Source organism: Lepidochelys olivacea, assembly GCF_965140295.1.
Source record: "Lepidochelys olivacea isolate rLepOli2 genome assembly, chromosome: 9".
NCBI classification, from domain to species: Eukaryota; Metazoa; Chordata; order Testudines; family Cheloniidae; genus Lepidochelys; species Lepidochelys olivacea.
The window spans coordinates 96,101,966-96,118,772 of NC_140419.1; positions in this window are offsets into that span (position 1 = coordinate 96,101,966).

The window sequence follows — 16,807 nt, forward strand, 5'->3', positions numbered from 1 at the left end:
CACTTTGTGTAACTAATTTCTCCCCCTTTCCCCCGTAAATGTGTATTTCCCACATTACCAAGCCTGGTGCTTTGGGAGGTCCCATGGGGCCAAGATTCAGCTTCCTCCTGAAGTTGACAATTGACCCCCACCAGGGAAAAGAGAAGAAATATTTGCTCGCCTCTTGCCATTTGGATGACTGCAAATATCCCCTAATCAGCAGGGACTAAAGTGGTCACCACAGCAGCAGGGAGCACTTTCTTCCCAGCAGTGAACTGCATCTTCCTTGAGCCCCTCATTGTTTTGGTGTAGCCACATTGTCTAGACAGCACCCCCTTGTTCACCCTGCTGAGGGTTCCCGACCATCAGGTGTCATCCCTCACAGGTCCAATGTCTTCCAACTCTGGCACACTTGAGTCCTGCCACTTCCTGGGTATTAGAGTCCAAAACAAACAGGAAAACTATGAACTTCGAAAGTCAGGGTTGTCCATGGATTCGTTGGCAGGACCCTGCTCTTCTGCTGTGGGCTTGTCTCCGTGCAGCTCGTTCCTTTTTGAGAGTCTTCCTGGGCCTGGTTCTCCTATCCACCAAATGGCTCATCCACGCAAAAAGCAGGCTCTGGCTCTTGATTGGAACCAGGTTTCCCCTGTTGAGGAAGTAGCAGGGCTCTGTTCTCTTTCTCTGGTCTTTCTCCTGGGTTTTATGATGTACAGTTATACAAGGTACTGATGAGACCTCATCTGGAATATTGTGTGCAGTTCTGGTCTCCCATGTTTAAGAAGGATGAATTCAAACTGGAACAGGTGCAGAGAAGGGCTACTAGGATGATCCGAGAAACGGAAAACCTGTCTTATGAAAGGAGACTCAAGAGCTTGGCTTGTTTAGCCTAACCAAAAGAAGGCTGAGGGGAGATATGATTGCTCTCTATAAATATCAGAGGGATAAATACCAGGGAGGGAGAATTATTATCTAAGCTCACTACCAACGTGGACACAAGAACAAATGGATATAAACTGGCCATCAGTAAGTTTAGATGAAGGTTTCTAACCATCAGAGGAGTGAAGTTCTGGAACAGCCTTCCAAGTGAAGCAGTGGGGGCAAAGGACATATCTGGCTTCAAGACTAAGCTTTGATAAGTTTATTGAGGGGATGGTATGATGGGATAGCCTAATTCTGGCAATTAATTGATCTTTGGCTATTAGCAATAGATATGCCCAATAGCCTGTGATGAGATGGGATCTGAGTTACTACAGAGAATTCTTTCCTGGGTGTCTGGCTGGTGAGTCTTGCCCACAGGGTTTAGCTGATTGCCATATTTGGGTTCAGGAAGGAATTTTTCCCCAGGGCAGATTGGCTGAGGCCCTGGGTTTTTGTTTTTTTTTTGCCTTGCTCTGCACCGTGGGGCACGAGTCATTTGCTAGAGGATTCTCTGCACCATGAAGTCTTTAAACCACATAGGCTAGGGGTTTGTTACGGGAAGGGGTGGGCGAGATTCCATGGCCTGCATTGTGCAGGAGGTCGGACTAGACTATCATAATAGTCCCTTCTGACCTTAAAATCTATGAATCTATGATCATACACAGATTTTTTTTAGTAACCCCCTTTAGAATGTTTTGCGTGGGGAAAGGCTACATGAAGGATTCTGATTTAGGCTCAAAGCCCAAGAGTTTAGCTGTTTGCACAGCTTGCTGGTGTAGGTAGGCTGTTGATATAAGAACAAAAGCTGATTGCATTGGAGAAGCATTTTGCGAAGCACCCAAGAGGCAGTGGACTTCTATGGGTTCACATAAAATTCAGCCATCAAAACTTGCCATCACTCACTAAAGTCAAATGTGTTAGTCTGGCATTCAGAGCAGGGGGACTGATTCCATATGTGACCGTATGAAACTAACAGCCTCTGTGTGCCCCAGTTTACTCATATGTAACGTACGCCACAAATTACTGATTTCTCCCACAGATGGATTGTGAGGCTTAACTAACATTTGTAAAATGCTTTGAAATCTTCTGCTGAAGTTACACATGTTCAAATTGTGATAAAAATGAAGGCTGGATACCATTATACAGAAAAGCCTTTTTATTTTATTTTATTTTCCCCTCCACCTAAACTAGAACCTTATTGTAGGCTGTAGTTTTCTTTTGGTCAGTTTGAATGAGTCAGATGTTAAAGGGCTTCTTACCTCATGATCCAATTTAAGAAAACAGCACGCTGGGTGATAGAACACAAGAGAATCAGAAAATTTGAAGTCCTGGATATGCAAAATGGAAACCGCACCTGAGAGTCACAGACTAGCTAAATATATATTGCACTAGGAGAGGCATATTTAGCTGAATGCTATAAAAAAAGGCAATATGTATGTGACCTTGATCAATGTGCTTAAAAATTACATAAAAAATAAAGTTATTGTAGGGAACAACTGAAAAAAAACCATCCTGCTATCTGTATTCCATTCATGTCTTCACAAGTTACCAAATCTCAGACCCTATTTATTCACATTACACAAACACCCCACTATTTGGCACAAGTTGGCATGACTGGCATTCTGCTTTCAACGAAGGTCAAGGAGAGAGAGAATAGATCTGTCACAGGTCAATACTGAGGTGGAACGTTGGCAAAGCTACAGCAGGAAGGCTGCTCAATACGTGTCTGCTGTGTGGACGTGCCCTCACTGAGCGCTATTTCTGCTTCACTCCACATTTTAAAAAACAAAAAAATCTACATGTGAGTCTACATCACAGATAAGTGTTTAAAATGTCTCCATTTTAATCTATTCCAGTAAATACTGTGCATTTAAGTGTGTACATATTTGACAGCTAGTAAGAAAATTTCCATTAAAAAAATCCCCCGCACCACAAAAACCAGGGAGAAGTTAGGAAAATATAGGTGAAAATAACTTTGCTTTCCCCGCAAAGCCACTTCTATCATCTCCCCAACTCATTAATATACACAAGCTACAATATCATATGTATTTATAGAACTCTTCTCTTGGATATAATGTGTAATATGCATTTTACTCCTAGAAAAAAAAAAGTCAGCTATCATTTTAGTATAATGAATTTAAATTCAAAAGAGACTCTCCTTTTTAAAGCAATAGTGTTATGGTTCTGACAAATTGCCATCAAAATGTCAAATGTATGGATACAAGTTGAAATACTTTCCATTGATTTATAGTGGGATCAGAATCTGTCATTTGCAGCAACTACGTAGTAAGGATTTTTATGGTGAAGGTATAAACCTCTGGAAACAGAAGTTTATGATGAAGAGCTTGAAGAAACCTGAATGATGTGACTGATAATGTGAGTAAGAGGAGCTGGTAACCTGAACAAGTAAATTCAGAGCCCCTTTATCTGTGGAGCCTTGACTTAAAGAGGGGACCCCAACTTTCAAAAAGAACAGATCAGGGCATGAGATTTTACCCCTGCAATCCCAGTGCCAGGGAGGAGATTGGACAAGGCAGTGAGCTGCTGCCTCTCTCCAGTCCCAGAGCGCTAGAGGGGCAAATAATGTTGACCCAAGTTGCAGAGCCCCCATGAGACCAAATCTCTGTAGAAGACTGAGGAAGTCTGACAGACCTAGGAATATAATCAAGCATTCTGATTCTACATACTTCACCAAATGAGCAGATCTGGAGTAGATCACATCATAATCACCACACAGCCTGATAGAAAGCAGATCTAATCTGAATCAGTGTATACCTGTAAGCGGGGGGTATAGTCCCACTATTGTGGGGAACTTTCCTGGCTTCTGCCCTACCCCAGTGAAGTAGGCCAGCGAAAGGATCCGAGTCCTCGCTCCCACTTCCTTTACCCAGAGGCCTCCCTGCCCTTGAGGACTCCCCTTCCCCTCTCCTGTCTGGCAGAGTCCTCGTAACCCCAACAAGGCTGGGCCCAGGATTCATGGGGGGCTCGACCCCCAACCCTGCTGTGGTCACCTAGGACGGGGGCTAAGGTGTCCCCACTCCAGGGTACTCTCTCTGCACTGGGCACTTCTCTGACCCACTGACCATTACATACAAGTTAAAGCAAATGCAAGTTATTTAATCAACAATTAATTTAAAAAAGAGTAAGGAAAAATGGGAAAGGTTAAAGGAAACACATCACCCCGCTCTGTGGCAGGGAACATCACAAAGAGTGTCTCTGGAACGTCAGGGCCGTTCACAGTCTGCTCCTTGTAAGCCCCAGGCCTCCTGCTCAGGCCCTGGCCGTGCTGCAGGGATGCTGTGGGTTGGACACTCGCTCTGGTGGTGGCCGCACGCTCTCAGGCTCTAAGTGGTAGGACCCTTCTTCCCAGCGTCGCCCAAGCCCTGTCCGGGTTACCAATCCCCCTCCAAGCCTGGCCTGCAGCCTCCTGGCTGAGGCGTCTCCCTGTGTTGGGCCCACTGCCCAGGGTCCCCCCTCGCTCTCCCCAGCTGCTCACTGCACCCAGCTCCAGTTCTACTCCGTCTCAGCACGGCTGCTGCTCTGCCTCCAGCTCCCTGGGCTGCTTCTTTGGCCCCTCTGGCTGCAGCTCTGCTCCCCGGGCAAGTCTGCTCTCTCTGGGCCCTGCCTCTGGCTTTGGGGCTGCAGCTCTGCTCCCAGGACAGGGGCTGCTCTCTCTGGATCTGGCCCAGCTCTGCTCCCCAGCTCAGCTTGGGCCCCTGCTTTCTCCTTAGCTCGGCCCCACTCTGTCTGACCCAGGCAAATCCAGCTCACACTGAGGATGGGAACCTCCCTGGCCTCCTGACTCCCTGATTAGCCTGCCCGCCCAGCGGACCTAGAGCTTTGGCCTCTCCCCATTGTTCCTGGGGGCTGTCAGTCTCAGGGTCCTGATTCCCCATCGACCCTTCCCCCTTTTAGGTACTGGGAGCTATCAACTAAAACACCCCCACTGAATGTTAGTAAGGGGGCAACAGTCCCCTTACATATGGGAATATTGTTATTTTCATCAGTAAGAGAACATGGCCGTTTTCTGAATGGCAGAGACAGAACAAACTGCCTGGCCAAAGATTTCATAAGCTTGTTCAGATCACTGGCTGGGTATGCAAATAATAGCTCCATGGTTGTTTTGTGCTGGTCTGTTACATGTGTGGTACTTTTAAGATCTCTTCTGTAGATTATTAAGTTAAAATCATAGGTGTCACTAATGTGTTTAGACCGCCACCAAAAAAAAAAAAAAAACACCTTAAAAATGTGTGTGTGTGTGTGTGTGTGTGTGTATATAAAATAGGTAGGTATATAGTCCATGTTGCACTCACTGGTTTTTTTTACTATTTTATATGAGGTGATTTTGTATAATGCAAGGAGGAAAAAATACTAATTTATTAGAACAATTCAGCTCCAGTTTTTGAATATCTGACTAATAAGGGTTGCTCAAATCCCACATTTGAGCATTCAGAGCAGCATACAGGTTAAATGTTGAGCTGAATGACCCAAAGACAGATTTTGATATCCTACAGTACTTAGGCAGATGTCATAAGGTCTACTCACCCTTCCTCCTCCTGTCCCCTCTGGGGATTAGCTTCTTCCTAGTCTGGGGCCCCATTCTGCTGCTTGCTGCACACCCCACTGCCATGCTCTCTCTCTCAAACTTCAGGTGCTCCTTCTTCATGACTTGGCCCTCCAGACAGGTCACTGTGTTTCCCCCTTCTAGGGTATCAGTCTTTCAGGGCAAACTCTCCCAGGCAGTCTGCTCTCCAGTGCTTGGTCTGTGCCACTTCCCCAGTGGCTGGTAGAGGAAGCCGGGCATGTCCTCTACTCCAGGTTCTAACTCAGGGGCCCCCTCATCAGCAGCCAAGATCAATCTTATCATATACCTTGCTGCCTTTCCCCTGAGCCTTTCCTACCTGTCTGGCTCCCCCCCTCCTCTCTGGGTTTGCTAGTCCCACAACTCACTCCTCCCAGGGGCTAACTGTAGGCTATTTGCCTCTTCCAGGTGCAGCCTGGGCAGTTAATTGGCCTACCTAGCCACTTTATCCCCTTCAGGTCTTGTGTGGGGTGTTTCAAAATTGGCTTCTGCATAGGTGTTCTGCATTTCTGTATTTGCTTTTGTTAGACTTTTTTAAACCTGTACCTGTATTGTCCAGGTTTTTAGCATCACTTTGCATACTACAAGCCTGCCTGCAAGTGCTTTTCATACTAGGCTAAAATGCTGGACATCACCTGTGATGTGGTCTTTGAGTTCCTCTATTTAATATTTACTGTGACACCTCTACAAATGGTACATAGCTAGCCACTTGTGATCTTGCCATTCCAGCATAATTGTTGAACTAATGTACTTTAATATATATGGATCACAGGGAATTTTCCACAGATGCTGATAATGCCAGACTCATGATCACATATATACCCCACTTGTGCATTCACAGATGAGATTGCCTTCTGTTATTATAAGCTTATCAGATCAGGAATGCAGCTGTAACAACTATATTGTTGCAGCAGTCAATCGATCACCATACTTTTGGAAAACTAATTCAACAGCACTAGTTTATTTTAGCTTCCCTAAAAAGGACAGGGAATTAGCTGCAGTGTCAGGACTTAATTATCCATCAAAGCTTTTCCCACAAAATTGAAGGGTCTTTCAAGCCATTGGCTAAGATTAGATTCCTTTTTATTTTTTTAATGAAACTTTTAACTGAAGCCTTATCAATACATTACATAAAAACAGTGCTCATAAACATACATTAGAAGGCTCATGACCATGCATGCTGACCTTTGATGTCCCCTACCTTTTTTGCTTTTTAACATATCTGCTCCACAACTGTTAGACGGACCTAAAAACAAATTACAAGAAAAAGCTTCAGAGCTAGAACCCAAATAAGTTACATTGTGGTTGATGCATCTGGTCTTGCAACATAGCCACTACAGACATTTCAAAGGCAAAAATTTCTGTACAAAGGGAATTTTATTAGCCTTTATTGAATTAAAAAAAAATTAATTCAAAGATTCCTCCAAAATTTCTACTACTCCAAAGGTGTAAACAAAAAAAATTGTCCCTTTTATCACAGACAATATGGCCTGAATGTGCAGATGGATTCCATGAAACAAAACACTTGTGCTATCAAGAAGTGCATGACTTTTGACATGTACCTTTTCTTCTCTTCGGAGCTTAAAACTATTATAATACCATTGTTTCTGACAAATACAACACAGCAGGTATCACGGCACCACTTGGAGACAAACATTTTTGAAGGCTATGTGTCGTAAGAAAACACACAAACAAATACAGCTGAACAGATGGATCCTGATCACAGACTCGGAAAGGTTGAATGCAGCAAGTAGTGAAGATTGATACCTACTTACAAAGACGCAATCTGGGCAGAGTGAACAGCAGGTTGTTACAGATATTTGCCATATTTATTGAAGCATGCAGAGAGTTTTGCGGTTCTACTAACTAATATACACAAAGGACTATATAAACCATAGTATACTAAGCATTCCCCCTCCCCGCCCCCACTCACTGAATTATAATGACTGACTAAACACAATAAAATCTAAGTAATACCTGCTTTAATGTGGGGTAGTGCATTGTCTGGACTGCAATTTTACAGTATGAGTACTTTAGAAGTGTCAGTGATGTTTGCAGAACATTGACTTTGATGGAAGCAGAATGGGGCTGTTATCAAGTCCACCCCTTACTCATTTTTCTTAAGACTAAACATGTCCATTAACCATTCCTCACTCCAATTTTTCCACCTCTTTCCTAAACGGGTGGTGCCCAGAATTGAACACATTACTCCTGCTGTGGTCTCACCAGTGCCAAGTAGAGTGGGACAGTTACCCTTTCTGTCCTACCTATGGCACTCCTGTTAATGCACCCCAGAATCATATTCGCCTTTTTCACAACTGCATCACACTGATGACTCGTGTTCAATTTGTGATCCACTCTAACCCCCAGATCCTTTGCAGAAGAACTACCACCTGGCCAGTTATGCCACATTTTGCACATTTGATTTTTTTCTTTCGTAAGTGAAATACTTGGCACTTATCCTTATTGAATTTTATCTTGTTGATTTCAGACCAATGCTTCAAATTGTCAAGGTCACTTTGAATTCTAATCCCGTCCCCCAAAGCACTTGCAACAACTCTGTATTTTTGTTTCCTCCTTAGAAATTTTAATATCTTATTATTAAAGAAAAAAAAAGCAATAATGCACCATGGAAAAATGATCTGAAGTCAAATTTAAGGAGCCCTAAAGTTTTCTCATTACCATAAAGCTAAATATGCAGAGCCCTATATTCTAGTATAGGTTCTCCTAGATCCTTCTGGAACCATATTTGTTAGGTTCTCATCTACTCCTACAGAGAATGAACAACAACCACATCAATTTCTGGCAATTTTCCAAAGCACCAGTAGGTCAGTAAAGGAGTCCTATCATACTTACCTCAGCTGAGTTAGTAAAACATATTTTCTGTTATATAAAATACAGTTTGCAAAAAAAAGTCCTTTAACATGTATTTGATGCAGAATTGTAAAGACTAACCCAATGCGATCCAGTCATATTTCTAACACTACCTTCTTTGCAAACAGAAAAATATGAAAACAAAATAATCTTCACAATCTTGCCTTTTATTAAAAAAGTTAAAAAAAACTAAGTCCTAGGTTTTAATCATCATCAATTCCACTACCAACGCTTATTTTCCTTATGGGCATTACAATCTAGCCTTTGATTTCTTGCCTTTGTCATTTTTTAAAAAACTCTTTTTAATAAACAGATTGTTAAATATTTTCCTAGATTCTATCTTTATTCCAAAACAAAGCTCCACACCTACTAGATCAGATTTGTAGTCCTCCTTGGGCTTGTAGAGATGAATGTTTTAAGTTAGTTTCTTTTTAATAAAAGTATGCTTCACTGCCCATATCCCCAGGTGGGGTAATTTGGCTTGGAGAGGAGACTTTGTTCTATAATATTTCTGCATCTGCTACAGATAAGGCCTGAGGCTGAATGTTGCTTGGGAATCAGAGTAAATGGAGCGGACTTGGTGGCTTCAGATTTTTAACAACAGACATAGACATCGTGTGAGATGGTTCTTTTGTCCATCTAAATCAAAATCACAGTTGTTAGCCTTTTCACTTTGCTTGTTCCTCTATTGTGCAGTGTTCTGTATATAGTGAATTCCCACTAGTAGGAAGGCGGCGGGGTGGGGAGAACCTCAATAGTGGTCACCACTGAAGAGTCAGCATTTGTCAGGAGTAACCACAATTATGTGTTTTCTAAACTAAAGTTAGGGGGAAAGTTCTCTCAGATACCACTGAGTCAACTGTTAGCAAAGGTTACTTTATAGCAATGTGTCCAAATTCAACTCAAGAAGCAAGTCGTGTTTAAATAAGAGGCAGGGGGGGACAATAAAAAGGAGAGCCAGCTGTTGTTCTATGAGCCCTTTGGTGAGTGGATACATTTCTACTACAAGTTGATGCTGCCTTCTAATTTCAACCACAAGCTAGAACATTATTTTTATGCTCTTGAACATTCTCTTCTGAAGCATGATGGCCATTTGTTGCACTAAAATGCCTGCATCTGAATGCTCTTCTTTCCTACCTGTTGCAAGCAATTGTAAAGCTTATCTCTTTCCCTCTACAGATCACCAAGTGCATCACATGTGGGTGAGGGGAAGGAGAGCATTATCACTGTCCCTATTTTACAGATGAGGTGGAGTGCCTTGCTCAGGTCATTGGCATTGACAGGAATATAACCCTAATCGCTTGCCTCCTAGTCCAGGGCCACCTCACACAAACAAGCAAACACATTTCAGTGAATCTCATTGCTGTTGCTGTGAGCTTGATTGAACAAACAGCTCCCAGTTGTCTGTATGTAGAGTTGTTGTAGCCTTGTTGGGCCCAAGATATTAGAGAGACAAGGTGGGTGAGGTAATATGGGACCAACTTCTGTTGGTGAGAGGGGCAAACATTCATGCTTTGCACAGAGCTCTTCTTCTGAAGACTTGCTCAAAAGAAGAAGAGCTCTGGGTAAGCTGGAAAGCTTCCATCTCTCACCAACAGAAGTTGGTCCACCCACTTGTCTCTCTAGCTTCCATTTGTATCAGACACAGAATGCTCCCTCAAATTATTTTTTGGAACAACCAATTGCCTGAGTTTAAAAACCAAGCAGCATACTCCCCTTCCTTCTCCCCTTTTACTCCAGTCCCTCCCGCATTCCTTCGAACCTCTCCACACTGACTGAATCTTCCTGCTCATTCATTCTCTACCCATCCCCTACACTCATTATCACTACTTTCCCACTCTTCTGTTCCTTTCACTCTTCCTCATTACCTTATGCTTTCCCTCTGTGTGCGCATCTATTGTGTGCAGAGGGAGTAGGAAACAAAAGGACAGCAAGAGAAAGATGACACGTGCACTGTAGACCAGGGTGAACAGTGTTGGCCAGGGGGCTAATGGGACTCCCAGAGCTCCATAAGCCAGCCCATATGAGCTGCAGTAGCTGGAGGGAACAGGGAAGTCCCCTCCCCTTTGAGGTGCTTGCTGATTTAGACAGATACTTGCCTTGACATGCCTGTTTTCATGGCTGTCACAGTTCAGTATGTGGTACCTGCCAGAAGGGGGCAGGGCTGTGCAGTTTGAGATGCCTTGGGTCATTCCCCTTCCACTGTATGTAGCTTGAAGTCCATTTTCTGCATGCTGCAATTTTCAACAGAAGAAGCGTACCAGCTCATCCCTAGGGAGTAGGGGTGAGAAGATCCAAGATGACAGCTTTTATAGAGCAATCCAGACATGTTACTTCTCTCAGAGGCAGGTTTTATATTTGTACTTTACCACTTTCCTTAATTTAACATAAAACGTTGTCTTATTTGAGGATACAACTCTGTTTCTGAATGTGCCCACGCTGTATTAGTTCTGGATTCACTCTCATTTTTAATTCTCCACGGTTGGATAAAGTCACCAAGTCACAGTCACACGTCACAAACTGTAACCACTAGGATGTGGTGGATCATGGTAGTTGAAGGTCAATCACAAAGAAATTTCAAGTACATTTCAGCAATGTGTGATGAAAGCTCCCAACAGCCATACTAAACAGTGCCTTCAGCATACACCTAAAGAGATACTTTTGCTCTCCTACTTCCATTGGAGACAATAGGAGTTTTGCCACTGACTGCAACAGGAACAGCATAAATGTTTTTTTCTTTAGAAGCTCCCTGATGTCATTGCGGCCTGCTCCAGCTACACGCCAGAATGTATCGGACACCAAAGCAACCCTGTTGTTGGGAGTACACTGCTTGCCCACAGTTAAGTCATCTTATTTCTTTATTTCTAAAATATTATTGATTTGTAGGAATGTAGCAGTGAGTTTAGGAGGTAACGTGCAAATGAGCAAACCTGTGTGACAATCTGGCTGGGTGATTTGGGGAGAATTTCTAGTTTCTAGGCCTTTTCATGTGTACGTGGTTGTAATTTAAGACACTTGCCCACAAATACTAACATACATGGAACTTTTCTTTGGAGAATAATCCCACTGATGGGACCATTTATATAAGTAATAGTTCTTGCATGGGCAAGTGGTTGCAGAATTGGACCCTATAGCTCCAAATGCCTAATCTTTCTAGAACCAAGGGTACATATGAAATGTAGCACTAGTGTGACTCTCAGCTTTCAGACAGAGTACCTATCACAAACTTGTTGATAGTTGCTGCATTGCATTTCATTGTAGCAACCAGTAAAAAACACAAAACTGCAAAGAAAGAATTGTGGGCTGTGTCTCCAGGTTTCAGATGTCTAAAACAATTGTTGGAGCTTGACTTCCACTTTTATCTAGATTGTGAAGGCAGTAATCTGGAATGTTGAGTCATAAACAACATAATGAAAAAAAGACCTAAAGGAAATGGCTATCTTGACAGTTCTAGTCTTAAGATTCCTGTTGTAGTGACCAGACACCTGAAGAGCCTTGTGATGGATCATTTTACTCTTAATTTATTGGGGGAAGGGGAGTTATGTTAGAGATTAAAGTTGGACAGATATGGAGGCAAATAAATACTGTAATAAAAATGTAACCTTTCAGAAGGCTTCTGGCTTATTGGCAGCTTTACACACTATATTTCATCAAGATCTTTTACTGATTCTTACTTCAGTGGAGCAGTATAAAAATGTGTACTTTCAATCAAAGTTTAAGCAACAAAAGTGCATGCCATCATTTGAGAAGTATGCAAAATTGATAGCACCAGGGCTAGCTAGCTATCAAGAATGTAATGTGTGCCAAAGCCCTTTTTCGGGAGTTCTGAATTTGCCTTTCTTTTTAAACATGCAAATCACAATCCCCTGAGATACTTATCTTTTCCCATGATGCTCTTGGCTGACAGAAAGACAAGCTTAGTGCACAGAAATGGCAGTTGAGTTGACAAGCAAATTCCATCAGTATGCAGTGTTTACACAGTACAGTTTAGCAACCGTAGGTCACACAGCCTGCTGCCTTGGAACAGGCTTATAATTAAGCCTTAAATCTGCAGAGTTCAGATTAATTCTTATCACACAGGTCTTATGCTTTTTGTTGTTTAATTCTCAAGATCTGTTTGTCACTAAATAAAAACAGCATATAATGCTTAACCAGCTTTGTTGCTGTTTATAAGATGTCCAGGTGCAATATTTCTGGGGTAAATGAAATGATTTCTGTGAACATCTAGTATTTTTCTCATTAATTACAAGCTTTAACAATCTCAGCAGAATTCTAGTCTTTTTTTCCTGCAGTTACATCTCTCTGCTGACACATGAAAGAAACCGTATTACAAACAAAACAGGGCATTGTGGCTGTAATGACTTGTACACTCAGTTCAGAGCTAACAAACTCACAGCCTCTGTCTTATCCCAAAGTATTTCAGATCTTTTTTACGTTTACAGCAAAAAAAAGAGCTAAATCCAAACACTGTGTACTTATTAGCTTCTAAGGAATACTTCAGAAAGAGGGAACATGGAAGTAAATTGCCGCCAAACAGGGCCCTTTGAGGCTGCTACATTTAAGCCGGACTGACTGTGCCTTTCTCTCACATAGCTCTGAAAGATCATTTGAGTACAAACTGCCACTGAACAGCCCCATTACGCTGTTGAATTTTCTTTCTGGGAAGCTGAGACTAAGGGCCCAATCTTGCAGGGCTTGCACGGCTCCCTGGGGAGAGGAAGTGGTGAGGCTGCAGTAGCTGGGGGACTGTTATTCCAAATCCCCAGAGATGTCCCCTGTGCCAAATCGTTGTGGGCTTGGTGTGAGAAGAGTATGCATTTTTAAGGGTCTCTATCCCCCCAAATAACTTCCGCCCTCACATCCTGTGAAACGCCCCCCACGTGACATAATAAAAATAAGAGGTATTTTCTCACTTATCTCCGCTGGTTCAATCATTGACAATATGTTCTATGCAAGTTTAGAGGCAAGTAAAAATTCACCAGACTCATCTGAATGCTTTATTGGGCTCACTCTTACTCAATTTGTATTTTATTAGTTCAGGGAAAAGACCTCATGCTGCTTTACTACCTGAACCATATTACTTCAGCATCGCTGATCGGCAGCAATTAATTCCGGTTTCTTTTCACTTACATATGTACGTAGTGTTCAGAACATGTGGATGTCACTCAGAGGACAGCCACAAAACATTGCACAGCAGGTCCCTCAAAAAAAAAAAAAAACCCAAAAATCCCCACTGAGCTTTGGATCCTTCGCGAGCCCTTTTATAGGTCTTCTGTACAGCAAAGTTTATTCTCTGTATGCTTTCCGGCTGAATTTTAAATAGAGTAGCACTCCAGAACCACCTAGGTGCAGGCCCTCAATTTTTACAGGAAGAATTAAAGACTTCACACACCTCTCAGTACACATAGGCCAAGGTCACCCCCCATTTCTGTATACACAAGACATTCTCCCCCACAAAATCCTCTCTTCCTCCTGCCCCAATTCAAGTTTTGCCAAAATCACCTTCAATTTACAGTCACATGCACTCAGTACGGCACTCTGTCCCCCTCTAGTGGTGGCTAGGACACTATAGATCACAGGTAGTCAATAGGTGGACCGTGGCCAAATCCGGACCACTGGACACTTTTGAACAGACCCAAACATCTTTTTATTTACTTATTGTTGGGGTTTTTTGTTATTTATTTTCTCTGGAGGCTGGACCTTGACTACCCCTTTGGCCAAGATATTTGGACCTTGACAAAAAATAATGGACTACCCCTGCTGTAGATGTTGATCTGCCTGCTATACCCTTGACTAACAGAGTTAGGTCTTTTAGCTCAGACAGAAGTAGTTCATGCATTTAGAACCAGGACTCCCTAGTTCAATCCCTTCTGACAATGACACACCAAGGGGTGCTGTGTTATATATATATATATATATATATATATATATATATATATATATATATATTATACACACACACACACACACACACGTATCGGGCTTTTTTGCCTCTGTGAACCCTTTACCACCCTGGACTATGATACGGGGAGGTGGAAATAGATTCTGGGAGTAAAGCCTTTGGACAATGATTTGAATTTCGCTAAGCCAAGCTCTAACCTTGCCGTTAGACGTTTCCAGGAATATCTATGCATGTGTGTTACTTTAGAACTCTGACCAGGATGCTGTTGCAGAGCTGCGTGAACCTTCATCCCAATTTGCTTGTTACTAGCTTTGCCAAATTCTGCCTAATTCCAACAATAAGGGTTTGGTTTTCCATGTCCTCCAGTGCATTAGTTTAAGGGCATAATTTCCAGAGTACTTCCAAGATTTATAGTGACAGAAACAACAGGAGCCAGCTGAGAAGATTCTGGGTCCTATTGGTCCCCACCAAAGGACAAGGAGCAAAATAGCTGTCCTCAGCAAAGGATTTAGAGAGTGAGCTTACCAGTTAGTTCCCCAAATACACCCAGATGTGGGGACCAATGCCCAGCCCCATCCTGAAAATGTTGCTGGAGAGGACAGAAAGCTGTGAGCTTCCAATCCCTAGAGGTATTTATTCAAACTGAACTTCATACATCAAACTTGTTAAGGTTTGGTCATCGCTAGAGATGAGAAGAGAGGCACAGATACAATTTGGTAGCAAGATACAGGTGATTCCAATTGAGGTCAAAGGGAGTTACTTGTATCAAGCCACTTCTGTTTAATCTGATTTCCAGGTAGAGAGTTGCCTGAAATCTAGCCTCTAATGAGGCAACCATCACATGGCACTGGTGCCACCTTGTGGTGCCTGGCTTATGGGCACATTACTATTCTACAGCCCAAAATGCAGGTCTTAAAAACAAACTGGCAAACAGCAAAATGGTCAAGCAAGCAGCGACAGTCTGCATATCTACAGCACTTCACATTTGTCATTATTCTACTCTGTTTCCTGTGGGCTGGGGATCATATAGATTGACAGGTAGAAATATACATACACAACTTTAACTACAGAATATATTTGCATAAAAGAGGAGACAAGGGGGTCTAGAGATTCACACATACTTTGTTCCTCAGTTACCTGACTCCAAGTGGGCCAAGGCTGTCACCCTTTCCCTGATGTGGTTGGGACCATGGATATCAGGTCAATCTGAGAGGTGATGCAGAAAATTTCCACTCCCTATACTTGCATTCTGGGCAGCCACTAAAGGATGAAGATACTTTCCTTTTTTATTTTGCTGTGATTATAACATTGAGCGGCCAGCAGGCACAAGAAAGGATGCTTCTTGACTGACACTAGTTTTCTCTTTGCTCCTATTAGAACTAACCTCCATGACAGTTTCAACCCCAGGTAGCCTGATGAACACGTTTTAGGGTTGCTCCACAACCTGGCAGCTCTGGTGAAGCCGAACAGGCTTTCTTCTGGTTATCTCTGATAAGCTCTCAGGGCAACCCTTTGTCACTGGTTTTAACGCATTCTCACAGCTTCACAAGCGAGTTTGAGGGGTGTGGGGTGGTGGGTTTTTTCTTTTTTAAGGAAGTGTCAACATTTTAAAGACAGCTGCAAGGGGGATTATCCAGCAAACTAAAGGGAACAAAATGTGGCATGTTTCGTATTTTCTTCTTTTCCCTCCCTTACAATGCTTTGTCACTCTGACCTACTGGTTCCGAGGTGTGCTATAGGAGTTGATTGATAGCTCAGTCACGTGGCAATACTAAGAACTGGACACTGACAAGTGAAATAATCTGTTGTGACCCAAAGCGTTAGCCATGCCAGTAAAATCCACATCATTATGTAAATGAAGGAGAGAGAGATCATTTCATGTTTCATCTTTGTTTTGAGGTCTTAGAGCAGATGGCAAAAAACAGCATGAAGCTCACCGAAAGTAACCAAGTGAGTTTTTTGCAAGCCATTACTTTCAATGACTTGTAATAAATTCTTCCCATTAAGGTCCTGACATTTAGGCTGTCCTCACCGTATAAGATTCCATATGCTGCCTGCTGCCTCTTATCATCAATGAGCAGCTCCTAAACTTTAGCCTCAATGAGCTGGCAGTTCCATTTGCAGGTGGATTTAAAAAAAAAAAAAAAAGGCAAAGTTCCAGAAATTCATGAAAAAGGATGAGCCCTTCCTACTAAATCAAGATGCATCAAAATTGCTTCTCTTAAAAAATATTCTATTGAACTGCTTATTTTTGTTTTTACTGGAGAATATACGGTCTATAAAAGAAACACCGGACAAGAAATGGCTGTAATCTTCAAATGAAATCTTTGTGCAATAACATTTCCCTATTTGTTTTTAGTATTTTCTGCTTAATCTGGTTCTTGGTATTGCTGCTGTTCAATCAAATACAGGGATGTTATGTTTATACACTATAAAGAGGGCTTCCATGAGAACACCAAGTTTTCCACTTGTAGGCATTAGTCCTACATTTTATAGGGACACTGTACTCGCAGTATAAAACAAAAACTATAAAGTGATTTTTGCTAGTGATT